The 18120-nt window shown below is 47.1% G+C and overlaps 1 protein-coding gene and 1 pseudogene across 14 annotated transcripts in view; one reads left to right on the forward strand and one right to left on the reverse strand.

Annotated features, from left to right (window-relative positions):
• INPP4A (inositol polyphosphate-4-phosphatase type I A) overlaps positions 1-18120 on the reverse strand; it is a 179162-nt gene that overhangs the window by 129288 nt on the left and 31754 nt on the right. The window contains exon 2 of one of the 14 annotated variants that reach the window (XM_036994594.2): positions 3562-3635. The exons of the other annotated variants lie outside the window; for them this stretch is intronic. The gene's annotated coding sequence lies outside the window, so the exon portion shown is untranslated. The remainder of the gene's footprint in view (positions 1-3561; positions 3636-18120) is intronic. 14 annotated transcript variants of the gene reach the window in all.
• LOC108396816 (phosphatidylinositol 3,4,5-trisphosphate 3-phosphatase TPTE2 pseudogene) lies at positions 1168-3534 on the forward strand (annotated as a pseudogene).

Raw genomic sequence — 18120 nt, forward strand, 5'->3', positions numbered from 1 at the left:
CTCTGTAGGAGCATCAGGTAAGCAGATCCTGGCCTTGCAGAGCACAAGGGATCCCAGAAATCTGTCTCTACCTTGGCCTGTCCTGGTTCTTGGAACTGCCTCCCTGGAACAAGAAAAGACAGAAACCTCAGAGCTTGGAATTCCTACTCCCACCAAACATGAGCTGGTGTTCTTGTTCACCTGTAAAGACTATTTACAGATTGATTCTAGATTAAATTCAGCCACAGGACACCATGCAGAGATTAAAGGAGGACCCTTTATATCTCTGGTTCATGCATCCAAAAATACAGTTATGGGTGACTCTTTAGGTCCTCTGACAACAATGAGAACAAGGGGAATGATGTAGATGAACTGACATCAGTAATCTCTGATGGAGCCACCAATGAAGTAAAATAGAACAACTTTCCAAGCCTGATGATGGTGATGAAGACATTGATTTTCCTAATTCATGTGAAGATAAGAAGGCTCTAACAGGCTTTGCTGTGTCTTCTAGCCAGAATGTCTTCAGTAGCTCTGACTGGATTGAGTTCACATCAGCGACCAGTAAAGACATCATCAATGAAAACTCTGAGCTGAGTGAATTGACAGCAGTATCCTCTGAGAGAATCTCCAGGACAAACTCTGACTCAAGTGAGTTGGAAAAAGTAATCTGTGTTAGAGCCGTGAATGACAGTAAAATAGAACAACTTGATGATGGTGACGAAGACATCGATTTTCCTAATTCATATGACAGTGTGATTAAGAGGACTGTGCACTTAATTGTATCATCTTTCACACTCAGAATATTTGGAGTTTTGCTGACTTCTGTGGATTTGTCCCTCATCATTACAGACCTAATTGTCACTGATAACACAATGTATATTCCTTTGGAATTTCATTCAATTTCTTTAGCTATTGCTTTGTTTTGGGGGGGGGGGGTTTGTTTTTTGTTTTTTATTTTGGTATCATTAATATACAATTACATGAGCAACATTATGATTACTAGACTCCCCCCATCATCAAGTCCCTACCACATACCCCATTACAGTCAGTCCATCAGCATAGTAAGATGCTATAGAATCACTACTTGTCTTCTCTGTGTTGTACAGCCTTCCCCATGCCCCCCCCATACTATGTCTGCTAATCGTAATGCCCCTTTCTCCCTCTTATCCCTCCCTTCCCACCCATTCTCCCCAGTCCCTTTCCCTTTGGTAACTGTTAGTCCATTCTTGGGTTCTGTGAGTCTGCTGCTGTTTTGTTCCTTCAGTTTTTTTCTTTGTTCTTATACTCCACATATGAGTGAAATCACTTGATACTTGTCTTTTTCTGCCTGGCTTATTTCACTGAGCATAATAATTGCTTTGTTTTTTTAATGGAGGTTCTTCGAGTATTTGTAGAAGGGATACAATCTTATTTTTCTGATATACTTAACTCATTAGATGCTGTCATTATTGTGGTAACTCTACTGGTTGATACTGTTCACATTTTTTAGGACTTTAAGGTTCTTAAAGATACTCCCAGATTGGCAATTTTATTTCAATTCTACAACTTATCATTCTGATAAGAGTTTTTCATCTGGCTTATCAAAAAAGACATCTTGAAACACTGTCCCGAAGGATGGTTTCAGGAAATAAGGATGGATTTGACTTAGATCGCACTTAAATTACTGAATGTATTATTGCCATGTCATTCCCATCTTCTAGAAAGGTGTCTTTTTATAGGAATCCCATCAAGCAAGTTGAATGATTCCTGGATACCAAGCATCTCAATTACTACCAAGTCTACAATCTATACAGTGAAGAAGATTATGACCCTAAGTATTCCATTATAGGGTCCATAGAATAATGATTGGTGATCACAATGTTCCCTCTCTGAGTGAGGTACTGGCATTCACCAAGGAAGTAGATGAGTGGATGGCTCAAGATAAAGGAAATATCATTGTGACTCACTGTAAGGGAGGCAAAGGCAGAACTGGAATAATGGTGTGTGCCTGCCTTATTGCCAGTGAAATATTTAAAACTGCAGAGGACAGACTTTATCACTTTGGAGAATGATGAACAGATAGAAGCACCAGCACTAAATTTTAGGGGGCAGAAACTCCTTCTCAGAGCAGATATGTTGGATATTTTGCGGGTGTGAAAAATATCTACAACTGGACTCTCCCTCCAATAAAAGTACTCACAATAAAAAAGCTCATTATTTATTTGATTCATGGTGTTGGAAAAGGTAATGGAACTGATCTAAAAGTACACATAACAATGCAGCAAAAGACCTTCTTTTTCTGTTCTGCTTCTAAAAAATGTATGATAACTCACAATGTTGAAGCAGACAGAGTAATAATTAACCTGGTCAGCTGTCCACCTCTGTATGATAATGTGAAAGTGCAATTTCTCTCTTCGCATCTTCCTAAATACTGCGACAACTGCCCATTTTTCTTCTGGTTCCATACATCTTTTATACAAAGTAACAGACTTTATCTTTCAAGAAATGAATTGGATAATCTCCATAAACCCAAAATATGGAAAATCTACCATCCAGAGTCTGCAGTTGAGAATTTTGATGAAGTCTTAGCTGGGACCTAATTAAGTGCTGTCCCCCTTCTAGGATAGAGTCATGTTCCTCACAATCCCTGCTACTTCCTTGTATCTTCTGAACCTACTTCCGTGCTAGCATCCTTATTTACACACACGTACATGTGTTTTTGGAAACCTATTAATTGCATACAAGATAATAAATAAATAAATTAGGAAAAAAATAAGATTTACCAGACATTATCTCACTGAGTGCCCAGGGTGACCTTTTAACATTTGAAACCTGGTGTCAGAGATGCAAAAGTGACCAGTTCAAGGTCACAAGGCAGACTGACTGTAGCACAGCAAGGACACCCAACCCCAGACCGTCACCTCCCAGCCCCAAGCTTCTCCCTCACACCGCAGCTGCTCCCTTCGTCCCTGAAACCTCCAGGTCAGGTATGTATGTGCTCTGAGTACAAATCCTAAAACACATCTTAAACAAAAAGACCCAGAATGAACAGGAGACATATGAGGGCTCTATCCAGAGAAGGCTGATAAAATTTCTTTTCACATAAAATTAGAGAAACACTACAAACTCTAACATCTAGTTTATACCCTTATAATAAAAGCCCTTTGAAGGTGGCAACAGCACAGATGTCCCTGTCTTTTTTGTTCCCCTATTCCTCCTTTATTGCTTGACTTTTCATTAGGTGAATATTTTCTATTGACCTTTAATTTTTTTACACACTATTCAGTGACATATAGAAACATTACTCCTATATAGTTCTATTCCCCTTTCCTCCTTTTTGTTTTATTATTATACATGTCAATCTATATATATTACAAACCCGAAAATATATTATTTCTTTATATAACTTTATGTATTTACAGAAACTGAGAGAAGGAAAGTGAATATATATTTGCAGAGTTTGTTATGCTCACCTTCTTACTTACCACTCTGATTCTCTGGCTTGGGGTGTATCTATAATATATTATCTAATCTCTGAGCCCCACACCCTTGAGCTAGGCTCAAGAACAGTGGCTCACTCCTCTCAGATGACAACCTCACCTGACGAAGAGCATGCAGGGTGGAGGCAGCACCTTTGATCTTCTTGGCTTGACTCTTCTAGAAGTGAACCTCCCCTACAAGCAAAATGGGGTGATTGAGGGCAATTAGGGGCCTAGTATCCTCAGCTTGTCACAGAGCCTCCACCATATGAGTGGGCCTGCCTACCCTCTCCTGTAATTTAGCTCTGCAACATAGAGCTTGCAGGAAATGAAACGTGCTGGCAATCTGCCCCTCCTAGGGAGCAACATTAGCCCAGGATGGAAACTTGGGGGACAGGGAGCCCCATCTTCTTGGCCATACCCAGCCAGAGCACAGCTTCTGTCATGCTGAGCTCGATTTTCTTGAATAAATGTATCTTCATTTTCTGTATGTCCTAAGGACAATTTCCAGATATTTTAATTGATTGCTTTCTTAAGACAAATTTCACCAGTTATTGCTGTGTTGCTGAGAAGGTCTGCAGAGCATCTAGTACTACCATTCCAGAAGTGGATCCCAATAAATTTATACTTAATTCCTAACAATCAATGGAATATTATGCCCAAGTTCCTTTTAGTCTAATACTCCATGTTAGGGAAGCTGGCATTAACCAATAGACTATGAATTCTACACACTATAAGGAAACTTCCTCTGAGCAGGAACTAAGGCATGTCTTTAAAAACACATTCTTTTTTGTTAAAAATGTCACCCAGATGTATATTCTGATTAGCAAGTCATTTGTAAAATGTGAGGAAACATTACCATGCATGAGAGGCATGTGACCAGAGATCAGATCATGAGGAGGTCAGAGTAAGCAGACAAGCCACACAAAATCCTCATAGATAAATCCCCCTCAAGTAGCCCCCTCTACACATAAGGGTCTCATGTCATTGTGGGCCACTCAGCTGAGAAGTTCAAAACAGTTCCAATCAATATCCAGATGAAATGTGGTGTTCATCCCTCCCCTCCCAAAAACCCAAAGGGCTTCAGGTATCCAGGCATGGGAAAGAAGGGAGCTGCCAGCACATTCTTGAAAATCACCAAGTGTTATCCACTCCCCACAGGCAGCAGACAGCATTCTCAGAATCCAAATTGAAGAGGGAACTGGGGATGTGAAGACACCACCCAACCACCTTGCCCCTGATGGGCAGTGGGAGGGTAAGAGGTGGGACGGATGGCTCCAGGGCTGGCTCTGCCATGCAGGAACTAAGAACTAAACTGGAGCCTGGACCCCCTCCGGCCCCAGACTCCTTGTCTATAAAATGGGGCTCCCCAATAACCTACAAAACCCAAATGGTATTTAGCAAACTGCTATTATTCTGGACAGGGGTCCTCACTAGGCTCCATTTCCTCTATGGGTTCCTCCAGATATCAAACTAATGCCAGAAGGTCCAAGGGCTATGCTTCCTGTGCAGGCCCTGTGGACACGCCTTCCAGAGTCAGCCCCTGCCTGGACCTCCCCAGGACATGACTGTGCTCCCCTTCATGAACGCACCAAACAAGTTATCCCTGAAGGGCCCCTGCCATCTAAGACCCAGATCCCTGCCCTCACACCCCTCTGAGATCTCCTCCCAGCCAGTGAGGGTGGGACAGATTCCAGGAGTAAGATGGGAATGAGGGATAAAGAATATAATGTACTGCCCCCCCCAGGGACAGCATATCAACAGGGACTACCCCTTCAGACAAAGATGTTCAAGGATGGAAATCTCTGGCAGCTGATTTTGGTCAGTGAAATATCACTTGGATGGCAATTTTTTATAAGCAAGCCACACCAGGAGAAAATTGCTCTCAAGTATTCTCTGTCCTGAATTTAAGGACTACTCTGAACAAGAGACCCATAACAGAGACCCAGGCTTGTGCCTCACTGGCATGCCCCTGACAGTCATTCACTTCCCTGGGGCTCCCCTGCAAGTCTAAGGTATGAACAGGAAGATGAACACAGCTACAGGTATGCCTGTAGACAAAGACGCCATGTCCAGTGTGCACAGGGCTGCCATCTCTATGTTAAGTGCCCTTGGCTTGCTGCTCCTTCTCTGTTGTTACATCTGCTCACTCATATGACAGCTTCACTCTCTTCACCTGCACTCAGATTATCAGCTTTCAGTGTTCCTGTCAATTGACACTATGCTGTGTCTCCCACAGAGATGACAGCGAGTGTGTGTGAACACTTTAAAGAGAACATCCCCTGGGTGAGGGCCCTAGGGGCTCAAAGGCACTCGGTTTACCCTCCCCTCCCAGATCCCAACCTGCATGGGGCCCATGGATGGCAGCTCTCAAGACCCTCCTGCCTTAGGTGTTCCTGGGCTACCAGGTCGGGGGCAGCATGCATTCAGGGATGCAGCTGCTGAATACATAAACTGATCCCCAAACTGTCTGACTGTGTTACCACTCATAATGTGACCATTCTCTGCAAGTGCACAAAGCCCAGTCCCACTCCCAATTTGTTTTTGATTAACTGGGACTCAGCTGTAATTAGATACAGACTGAACTTCTTGTTCCTACTATTGTCTATCTGACCCAATTTGGGTTCTTATTTTTTTCTCCATTACCATAAAGAAATAAAACTTCATTTTGTTTTTACCCTCTGCAATTTTTTTAAATTAAAAAGTTAGCTTTAAAATGCTTCTTTTCTTTGTTAAGTTTTTTATTCTGTTCTAAACAGTAAAAGCCCATGTGTTGTAAAATAATAATTTTGGAAAACAAACAAAACCTTCATGATATACTACAACACTCAAAGGACCAAGTATTTCATCTCCAGATGTTATTTGGCCAGATGCAGGCACAGCCTCCCCCTCACCGAGCTGTCAACACCAACAGGGGCAGAAGGGAAATGCTCTAGATTCCCACTCACCTACTGAGGCCCGTGCATCACAGGTCAACGGTGACCCTAGCTGCAGTTGAAATACAATGAGAGGAAGAGGAAACCCCAAAAGGACAATAAAGGGTCAGGGCCGAACCACACCACAAACACCTCCAGAAGTACCTGAGGTGTCAAACCCCTCCGCATGACACCCCTAAGCTCTTCCTCCACATGTACCCTAACACCACTGAAGCAGGGACTTGGGGGTACCTCCTGTGAGGCCCAACTCAGAGCACCACCACGGGATGGACACTGCCCCCCGACGTGGGCATCTTCATCTTCACATGGGGCCCCACTCCCCAGAGCCAGGTCCTTCTGAAACCGCCTTCTCCCTCCTTTTAGATTCCTGTATAAGCAGCATGGTCAGAAAAAGGAAACCGCAGAAAAACCCAGCCCTTCAACAGTACATTCTCAGCTTCCTGGACTGTCAGCTGCGTGTTTCCCTCCTGCTCCGCCGCTAGTCTTCATCTCAGCTGACAGTACCAGCCTTCTCCAGGCGGCTCGTGCCCAAAACATGGAGTCGTCTTTGCTTCTTCTCTCAGTCCCTCCCTCCCCTACATCCAACGCATCAACAAGTCCTGGTGACACACCCAGGGGCAGGGCACTTATCACTGTCACCACAGCTCCCACCTCGGTCCCAGCCACCACACCCTAGGAGGGCATAAGGAGTTCTGCATAAACTCCATCATGCTGGGTCTTTCTAGACTGTCCACATCACCTCACATGCATGTGGACCCTTCAACAATGCTAATTCCATACAGAAGGAGCAGAAAAGGCAGGCAAAATTTGACAGCTGCCTAGGGGGAGGATGTGAACACCCTATGTGCAATGACCCATGTCATCCAGGAACAAAAACATAGACTAAATAGTTACAGACTTCCTCACACCATCTCTGTCCCAGAAACAATTACCATTCATAGTTCCAGGGGGGCACACACATCCCTGTGCATCCACTTAGCCTCAGGAAGGTGCGGGAGCAGAGTTTGCTCTGCCAAGAAAATTCTAGGTCCAAATTTCCCTTGGAATCAGACGGTCAAGAGTCAAGCACCTTGGGGCTCCAGCACAGTGGCCCAAATCCCCAAGATAAAAGACCCTAAACCACTTGGTACTGATGGTGTCAACAGATGGTGTGTAAATGACAGCTCCCATCTAGTGCTTCTGTGAACCAGTGCCCGTCAGTCAGCATGACAGGAGCATCGCTCTTTGCGACCATCCAGGGCGAACACAGGGACAGGGACGGGTTGCAGGGCAAGTATGTGTGTATGTCTCCACTCTCCTGCACCTTGCCAATTTTATCCACTAAGTCATCTGGCAATGATGCCTAAACCCCCCTCCCTCCACCCGAACGACTCCCTTGAGGCCCAGTCCAGCATTTCCAAGTCAACTGGCCACCAGCCCTGGAATCCTGACATCCACTGGAACCTGAATCCATGTTCCCTGCAGAACTGGCTTCTGCTGGATTCTCTCTCTGGCATGTCACTCTCAGGAGCTCAGACACACATGATACCACTTTCCAACCATCAACCAAACTGGGTGGCTACTGACTCCTGACCCCCTTCCTGGGAGACTTCTCTGCTTTCAACACCTTCTTTTCTTTAGTCTCACTCCACCCCACATGGGCCAAAGCAACAGGCTCTGAACAGGCTTCCCAGTGAGGCTGAGGGCCAAAGACTACATCATTTATACACTCACACATGCACACACTCACCAAAGGCAAGGGTCCAATGTCTTTAGGTGGGAGTGTGAGGCTTCATTCGGTCCCCTGCACCTGTAGCTTCCACACTGCAATTCCCACCCCACCCCACATACAGGAGCCAGTTCCTACCCATCTTCCAGTTCTCCCCCTGAACCCCAGCCTCCAGCAACCTCCCTAAGGAGCTCTCTCTATGCTTCCTGTCTTCACAGTTCATTGTATGTCCAAACCTTCTCTTCCATCAGTTTCTTTTCTTGGGTTAAACTTCACTGCTTTTGACCAAGAGTCACACAGGACTCAGAGAGCAGGAATCATTCATTCAAGACCTGGTTATGACATCTCCATCCCAAGCCAGTAAGAGTATGTGTGACCTCAGGGTCAGAGTGAAAGCTGTGCAGAAAGATATCACCCTATAGGGACAACCTCAGAAACAGAACTCAGAATGAAGTGCATGTCAGGTTTGCAGCTCACAGATGGTATCTGTGGAGCCCAAGAAGGAGGCAGAGCTGGCCAATGGAGAGAGATTCAATAATGTCTTCCTGGCACTGCTGCTTACGTGTTTTACTTTTGTTCTCTGTTGAGTACACAGAAACCTAAATTACAGTAACTTTAGCCACTCAGCATCCAGATTTTGGTTTCTTGTACTATTGTCTAGTAAAAGGGATGATGGCTCATTGAAGAAATGGAGAAATGGTGATTCTTGGACTGGGCAAGAAATGTACATGATGAGTCTGGAGCATCTTGCAGTGCCAAAAAGGAAAGATGTGCTCAAAAATAAATAAAATGAAAAATAAAATCCCATAACAACAGGACCATAGGAGCCAACTGAAAGAGCCCCCAGTGGCTGAAGCTGGAACAATCCAAGCAACAAAATAACCTGGTCCTGAACTATAACTCAAAGTACAAAATAAATACCATGAGTCCATACTGATATAAAATTGAATAAATAAGTTAGGAAGAGACAAATACCCTGTGTCAAAAAATTCCAAATAATTTAGGTAAACACCCCTGTCCTAGCAAAGAGGTGAGCCTAACTCCCTTGCTCTACTTGCCGGCTATATGCGGTGGCTGCCTTTCACCAGCGCAGAAGATGGGAGGTGGGGATGTAACCTCACAGAGAAGAAACCCATCAACCATGACCTTGGCCAGGGGTGAAGGCCAACACCCAGTATAAGTCGCACTGGCAATATACCCTTGATATGATGTGATGAGGATGGCACTCTACCTCTGTGTTCTTCCTAAAAACTAATAACCCTTGTCTAATCTTAAGCATCAGAAAAATCCCAATAGAGGGTCATCCTACAAAATACCAAAGTACTCCTCAGAACTGTCAAAATCATCAAAAACAAGGGAAGTCTGAGAAATTCACAACCAAGACCCTAAGGAAATAAGATGAGTACATATAATGTGGTGTCCTGGATAGGATCCTGGGAGAGAAAGGGGACATTAGGTAAAAAACTAAAGAAATCTAAATAAAGCATGGAGTTTAGTTAATAACAATGTATCAGTATTGGTTCATTAGTTGTGACTAATGCATCACAGATACCGTGATAATGTAAGACGCTAACAACATGGGAAAATGGGTGATGAGATTGAGGGAGATGTACAGGAAATCCGTACTATCTTTGCAACTTCTCTGTAAAGCAAAAACTATTCTAAAATCTAAAAGTTTACTAAGAAAAATAATCTCAGCCCTGAGTCAACTAGCCTTTCCCCCTTTTTTTTAGAGCAGGGCTGGTATGATAAAGTATGCTTTATCTCCCCACAGCACTTAGCTACCTCCAGCCTCCTTAGAAGCCAATCGGTGCACATTTGTGGGATAACCTGGTGTTTGCTTCCAGCCTGCCCTCACTCTCTTCCTGCTGTTGGCTGAGGTCACTGGTACAAGGGCTCCAGGTCAAGGAACACAGGCTCCTCACAGGGCAGTTCCTGCTGGTGGAGGCCATCAGAAGCAGAGCGATCAGACATCTGAGAAGCAGCTGACTTGCCCTTCATGCAACCCAGACTTCTAAGAATTGACTTCTATTTCTAGACTCCTCTGACATAACTTGTCTGCAGGAATCCAGCCCCACGATCTGAAAGCTCTGTGATGGGGGCCTGCTTTGCCCACCCCAAACTGGGGGGTCTCTGTGCACCTCTGGGGAGCTCCTGGACAGCCTAATCCGTGTCCCCCTTCTTATGGCTCCCCTGAGAACCCAGTGGTTTCCACACCTCTTCAGGCCATCAAGATGCACACTGCTTGTGGGGAAAGAGGCACCCTGGCTGATGGGAAAGGCAGGAAACATGGAAGTGTTTCCTCTTTAAGAAGACAACCACCAAGAGCAAGGGAGAAAGCGGCCAGAAAAAAGCCAAAGGAGGAGAGAAGACAGAACAGGAAGCATAGACCTGGGCAAGAGGAAGATTTTTCAAACTCCCCAGATTTTCAGGACACCAAAGAGTTCACAGCACCTCTGATGCCGTCAAAACGTCACTGAGACACCTGATTTCTTAGACCACCTTGTAAGTGCAATGTACATACATTTCCATAAAACTTGGTCCAATTTATTGTTATTAATAATACTCCCTCCTGCCAGGGACCCGGGGAAGCATCACTGGGCCATCATGTGGGCCTGTGGCAAGTTGCAATCCAAAACTTTTACACAGTACTGTTGGTAATTTAACTTTCTTGTCAGGAGGCTGCCCTCCCCTTATTTTAAAAAGCAGTAACTCTTTCAATAAGACAAATAATTTTTATGACAAGAGAAGTATTTGGGTAGCAAACAGCACGATTTAGTACTTCAGACAAGGTGTTTCCAATAGATATCTATTTCTCAGTTACACATTTACCTCAAGAAAAGAGTATTCTGTCATAACAACAAAGACCCTGGGTTAATCAAAGAATGATGAATGAAAGAAGCTCCCCAAAAACTCATTTAAAAATCAAAACACTTTCAAGTTAAGATGCTTCTACTCTGAAATCAATGAAACAAAGGGCTCAGCAGGGGGGCTCCCATACTGGAATTACTGCTGCACTGGTACCTGAAGAGACAGCTGGTACTGTGTGCAGGAGCCAGCCAGAGGGCACACAGCAAGGCATTCCTGGGTCTCTAGGAACCTGACCCTATAGTCGGCCAAGGACAGTGAGCACAGAAACTTTAGAAAGAAAATTATTAGTATAGTCCCCTTCCTGTAAGCTTGGACAATAAAGGGGGGGGAGCCACTCATAATCACACCTTAACTAAAGTCAGTTCTTTTTATTTGCATATTTTACACAAATAAGATCAGTGGGCACAAAAGATGAGGTACCCTGCTTTTTCACTTGAATGATACATTGTAAACATATTTTAGGCTGCTGCCAGGCTACATTATTATCATATTTTAAAGAGTGCATCAACATTTCATGTACATGTATATTTTAGTTTTAATCTAAAATATGTCTTTCAAAGAGGGTAACACGTGGCTGTTTCTTCAGATCTAGCTACAGGCTGGCAAAGCAACAAGGACTCTGAGTGGCTGTGGTCGTGGTCAGGATGGTGCTCATTAGCACAAAGGCTAATCCACCCACAGGGCAGGTGCAAGAGGCCAGTCACAGTGAGATGAGAAGCCTGAGGTCACGCTCTCTGGCAGGAGGCTGGACAAAGATGCTCCCTGCAGCACTGTATACGCCATAAACTGAAAGACATAACAGCAACCTAAATGCATTATGGTTCAGTCATATGGGGAAATACTACATAGATATTTGAAATGGAATCACTGAGTTTAGATTAAGTGACAAGTGAAAAAGTAAAATTCTAAGATCTACCAATACAAATACACAGATGCCTACAAACACAAGGGGAAGAGATTAGAAAAAAATATTAAATATATTAAAAATATACTAAAATGTTAACTTTGGTAGTGGGTATACCAAAATTTTCTTTTCCATCTACTGGACCATGTTTTCCAAAACCCTTTATGCAAAATTTTAGTAACTGGATAAATGTGCCCACATTAGGTTGCCTGGTCCCCCTACACTGCATTCCAGGCCCCCTGCAATGCCTTTCCCACCTGGCTCCTGGGGCTAATTCTTCTCTTTCACACACACCCCCACCAACTCTGCTGGAAGAGCTCTCCTCCCAGAGGTGGCCTCAAACCTCCACACCCCAATGCCTCACAGTGCTCTGTACACATCGTCATCACCCCAGTCCCATGAAAAGTGTCACAGCCCAGACTCTCAGCCCGGTCATCCCTGCACAGAAGGGTACGGGGTGGGGGTGGAGGGGGTCTGAAAGCTGGGATCAGGGACAGGCTGTGTGGGAGTCTCAGGAATGATCAGGGGAGAGAAAGCTCAAGGCCACGGGCTTGGCAATGCCAGATGGCCTTGCACACACAAGTCAGAAGAGATGACAGGACTCCAGAGGCAGGTGCCCTGTCCTCTCTGGAGACCAAGGGCACCTGGAGTGACACAAGGAAGTGACAGGAGGTAGAGAAGGCACAGGAATGGGTCAAGGAGGGAGGGACTCCTAAGCCCACCTCTGAAATGAGAAGTAGGATGTGCAGAGAAAAGACCCCACTCCATTTCTGGGCCCTGCCTCTCCAGGGAGAACCAGCCATGTTTCAGGTAATGTGAGGAGACAAAGGGGCCTCTGCACCAGAGGGGGTATTGCAGGCAAGAGCTTCTCTATGCAAAGAGAAAGGCTGCAGGCAGAGTGGAAAGGAAGGGGGGGCTTCCCAGGACTGAATATAAACGCATCCCTCTGTTGAGGCCAGCCCATGTGCTGACCATGGACAGCCACACAGCATAGTGTGTCCCTGTCCCACCATCCCCAGAAGCAGAGTGACCCACAGGAAGGGGGAAAAGGTCCAGGAAAAAGAGGGACAGAGAGATGGTCTGGACAGCTATCTTTAGGGCAGGGCTCATGAGCAACACTAATGACCAGGTGTCTGAAGCAAAGACCACAGTGGCCTCTGCTCAGTGGCAGAGGAACCCTGCAGGAATGAAGCCAACGCTGCAGACCAGCCTGCGGGCTGCACTGGGAGCCAGGAAGGGCCCATGCCAGCAGGGCAGGACAGCACTGCAGGCACGAGGAAAAAGGGGAGGGAGCATGACCATCAGGACTGGCCCTACTCTGCATGTGCCCATTCCCTCAGAAGCTGGGGCAGCAAGCCAGCCACAAGCCCAATTTCAAGAAACAGCTATTTCTAACTGTAAGTATCACAAGTCTTATAAATTCAGAATTTATATGCAATGCTTGCTTCCTATCTCCCAGCACAAAAACCTGTGCAGACTGAGTCACAAAATGCAAAGATTTAAGTGGGTAAAAATAATAAAACATAAACTGAGTATGACAGAAACCTCAGGGAGTGGTGCGAGATTAGGTACTTTCGATCGTATGGGGAATGAAAATGTCTTGAAGCTGAGTGGGCATTCACTGTATTGTTCTTCCTATGGCTTTTCATATAAAGTCACCTAATTAATGCTTCTGTTAAAATAAAGGACATTCAAAAATCACTATTTGTTATTATATTTTCACTTATCTTTTTTATTTTTTCAAAAAGCAATATAATTAAAAATTGCTTAAAGCTTGGATAAGAAGCCCTGTGTTTCCTTTAAATGGGAGGATATGTACCTGTCATCTTGGATTACACACCTGGATGTCAAGCACACTTGCCCACTGTCGGCGCTGACTTGCTGGTTGCTGGCATCTATCCCGTGACAGGTCCACTGAGGGGACAACTCCATTCAGACAGAAGTGACAGGTGGTGGGGCCACCTCTCAGCTGCCCATTTACTATCTTCCAGGAGAGCCAGTTACACCCATCTAGTGGTGCCCACCTTTCATTCTTAACCCCCCACCAGCCTTCCAGGATTTCAGGGCCCCCACCTCCTGGACCAGGCATGACTGACCCTTGACATCCATCAAGGCCCTCATGTGACACACACTAATACATTAAACTACATCTGGCCAAGATGGTCATAAGCAGCTATTTTACCTGCTGTCCCTCTGGGAACTGATTTTACCTAGACCTCCAAAGTCTTAGCCCAAAAATGTGATAATGTTGGAGGTACAGGCATAAAGGCAGGGAGCAAAAGGACCAGAATACAGGGCCCTGTACCACCTGCCCTGCCACCTTCTTTTACATGGAGCTCACCTCTGTTATTCAAACTTCTCAAGTTCTTGAAGTGCACAGTGTTGAGCTATTAAGACAGGAAAGGATATCACACAAACCAATGTGGCCATGGCAGACTGGCAATAATGGGAGAGGAAAGGCAAAGTTCTGCTGATGAGCCATCCACCTGGGAACAGAAAGCCCAGTGGGACTCTGGGGGGCGGGGGCTAAGGACGCTATGGTCACTCAGGTCCAGCCAAGCATCGCTCACAGGCCACAGCTGCTTCCCTCAGCTTCCAGAGATTCTGCGAGGCCCAGTCTACCAGGCAGCACACCCAAATGATCTCCTTACAAGCCTGTTCACTTACAATGGATCACCTGAAGACACAAGAAAGCCTGCCCATAAATCTGCTGAGCCTCAATGCAGGAAGACCATTTCACATGGAGAACTGGCATAAAATTGCACAGGGAATTGTATCACTAAGTCTTATAACTTAAGTCACTTTCAGCAGGTAAAACAAATGCCAATCTTAAGCCAAGTGCAGCTCTGTAAAGACACCAGCACCCTTGCCAGGCCACAGGATTATCCAGCAGCCACTGGTGATCAGAGTAAGTGTTGTGAACAGGTGAGGGTTCCAGCTGCCAAGAACAGCACACTCAAACAAGCCAAGTGACCGAGCTGGTACGGGCACATAAAAATGCTTCGAGGCGTGGGAAAGACACACAGCTGCTTTCTCGCCAGAGCATCGGCAGAGGAAGATGTCTTTGGCCCACTCAGAGTCACACCATGTCCACAAATGCTCTTCCCCCGGCTCCAGTCCAGCACCCCCAGCCTCTCTGTGGGGCAAGGGTTAACACTGGGGGACACTCAGCAGCACCCAGGACTCAGAACTAAAGCATCAGATGCAGGAAAATTTTATGGGTGCTCTGGTTAAATTTTGTTTGTTGGAACCCACACCTCCAAAGAGTTTTAGAATTGAAATGTAACCAATTAACCCAAGGTTAACTCCCAGGCCCTCCTTTCATCTCTTTGGGCCTAGTCTCTTCAGCTCATTGATGGGGTGCCGCCTGCTACAGAGGTGGCTGTCAGGGCTCCCCTCACAGCTGCGGCTGGACCAGCACGGGAGGATGGGGCACATGTCCCACCACTTCTCACTCTGTGGCTGGAAGAGTTGAAGGCTCGTGAAGGCCCCACCTGCCTGCTCACCCTCCATAAGCCTGAGCAAAGGAATCTGGCTTGGGAGCAGCACACGGGCTCCAAGGGCCACAGATGGCAACAAGGCAGGCTGGCTGAAGACTCGGTGCCCTGGAGAGCCTGAGGCTGCCAGCCACCTGGGGGGCCGCAGACGGGGCGACCTGCCTGGAGGGGCGACTGGCCAGGAGGGAGGAACCATGTGTGCCAACACACAGGACCTGGCTGGCCACCTTGGCCACTTACTATCCATGAGGAGAGCCCACCAAGGCCTGGGACCCCATGAGAGGGCAGAGAGCCAAAGGCCAGGGAGCCCAGACTCAGTCCCCGCTCTCTGGAATGGAAAGTGCAGAGAGTGCATCAGCAATGAGGTTCCTCAAGTAAAATTATGACAGTCCTTTCCACAGCAAAAACTACACTGAGCAGAGAGAACACATGCGGGACACTAGATAAAACCTGGGCAAGTTGACCTCTCTTGACCTCTCTCTGAGCTTCCCTTCCATCCTCTGCAACTGGAAATGAATAACAACTACCTCATCAGGTAGCTGGGGAGTCATCTACTAGCCCCTGAGAAACACCAGGCATGATGCCCAGCATGTGAGCCAGCCTGGGGGAGGTTCTCCACCTGCCCAAGACAGTGAGAGAACCAGACCCCACCAGGGGCTCCAGCAGGGACCCTGCAGAAAAGAAAGGAAAGCTTTCTGCTTCAGCAGAGGCGAAAGGATGAGCCCAGAGGGAGGGTGCCAGCACGGCCGGGAGGCAGGGGGCAGGGAGGTCGGAAGGTCAGCTCCAGCTGAAGACCAACCTCAGGCAAGGGTCCCTGGAGGTAGCTCCCTGCCCAACCCAGACAGCCAGCCAGGAACCAAGAAGACTGGGTGGGGTTCAGCTTTCCTTGTAAGTGACCTCCTTTGGGGAAGAGCCGAGGGGAACAAGTCTGTTGTTATCCTTTGTACCCCGAATTTCATTTGCAACTGTCATTTCAGAAAAGCTGGCACATGACAGATGTTTTATGTATCAGACCAGGTAAAGCAACTAGGACTTCATCCTCACACACCGTGCATGTGACTTGCTGCCAGTCAGCCACACAAGCAGTGTGGATTACACACTACAAGTGGGTTCTGTGCCTCCTGGCACACTTGAGAAGATCCTGACATAGCACATACTGTCAATTCATAAACAGCAGGGTCACAGCTCTGGTCCCCAGTGCTGACACAAACTGGCTCAGACATGTGATCCCCACGCAGAGATGCCACCAACCAGACTACTCACTCAGCTCTGAGGCCTCTGTAAACCAGAACCGGCACATACCTGTTCTGGTGAAAACAGCTGGTCTCCTGGCTTTGGAGGCACCTTGTTAACCTCATCACATACACGGGAGTCCTGCCCAGGGCACAGCAGATTGCGGCCCCTATCAGAACTGCTGCCAGTTAGAGCGGGCACAGGAACCCCTCCCCACACTCCTAGAATTAGAGGTGCTATCAATTAGCACTAAGAGAAGCAGCCCAGTTTGGGGAAGGTGGTATCTTGAGTGGAGGCGGATCAGCAGCCCTCCCCACCAGCCCTCCCCTACTGGGGCAGGGACTCTCTTCAAGCCACAGCCACAAAGGCAGAAAGAAAGCCCACCCCGGCAGGGCTGTGGCTGGCCCTCTGCACTGGGTTCTAACTGCAGCACAGCTGGACTGAAGGGAGGCTCTCAAAGGCCTAGTCCCTGAGGCCCTCAGGCTCTAGGGCAAGTGACCTGGTCCTGGGATCAGCAGATGTGGTAAGAGCTCTCCCAGGATGTGCGGGAGTCCCAGGACAGGGAGCAGGAGAAGGAGCCTCACCAAGCCCAGGGTGTGTGCTCAGGCCACCTGAGGCTGTCTTCTCAGGCAGCTGAGGACACTGACTTAACCACAGTGTGCCCAAGGCGAGAAAGGGAAACACCCTCAAATTAAAAGGTACACCCTACTTTAGCTTTAAACACACATCTCTCTCACAGAGAGTACCGTCCAAAATAGCATACCTATTTTAGGGAGATCACAGATCCCAAACAGGCCACAAAATAGACCCCAAGTTTGGAAAATCAGGACTGCATAAAACAGCTGGTCAGAGGCCACATGGTGTGTAGACGACGTTCACCAAACTCCCCACTCCAGCCCCATTTTAAGGAGAAGGGCACTGAGGCCCCAAGAGCTCACATGGCTGTTTGAGCCCTCCACACTAGAATTCTGTCCTCCACCTCTGATCTCTCCTACGAGGCTCTCCTCCCACAGCAGGGCTCAGGTCCTCAGCCTCTCTTCCTCATCCTCCGTGGGCTCCGTGGCAGGGTGAGTGGGCATAAGCAGGGAGAGGTGCGGGTTGTGGGGCGAAAGCTCCCAATCCTCAGACCCCTAACCTCTGGGCTGAGGAAGGGCAGTCACTAACAGGGTCTCATGACAGAAGGGCAGTTCCCACAACACCAACAATGTGTCTGGGGGACACAGGGCAGGGAGACATGATCGCCAAGATAGAGTCCTTGGTTAATCCTGTCATTATGCTATGGTTTGGGGCCACCACCTTTCAGTACCTCAGAGAAAAGCTGCCGAAAAGATGCCCCTAGAATTTGGAGCAGTCACTTGGTGAGAACTGGGCTGCTGCTGAGGTCACAACTTCCCCAACCCAGGCAGGATGACCAGCCACTCTATCTGCTCAGGACTGAAGGCCAGGGGTGAATGGAACACTGCAGGGAGGGGGCAGCAGGGGTGCAGTCCAGCACCCCCGTCCTCTCAGCTAGGTGCACAGCCTACAGATC

Source organism: Manis javanica, chromosome 1 (genome assembly GCF_040802235.1).
Source record: "Manis javanica isolate MJ-LG chromosome 1, MJ_LKY, whole genome shotgun sequence".
Taxonomy (NCBI): Eukaryota; Metazoa; Chordata; class Mammalia; order Pholidota; family Manidae; genus Manis; species Manis javanica.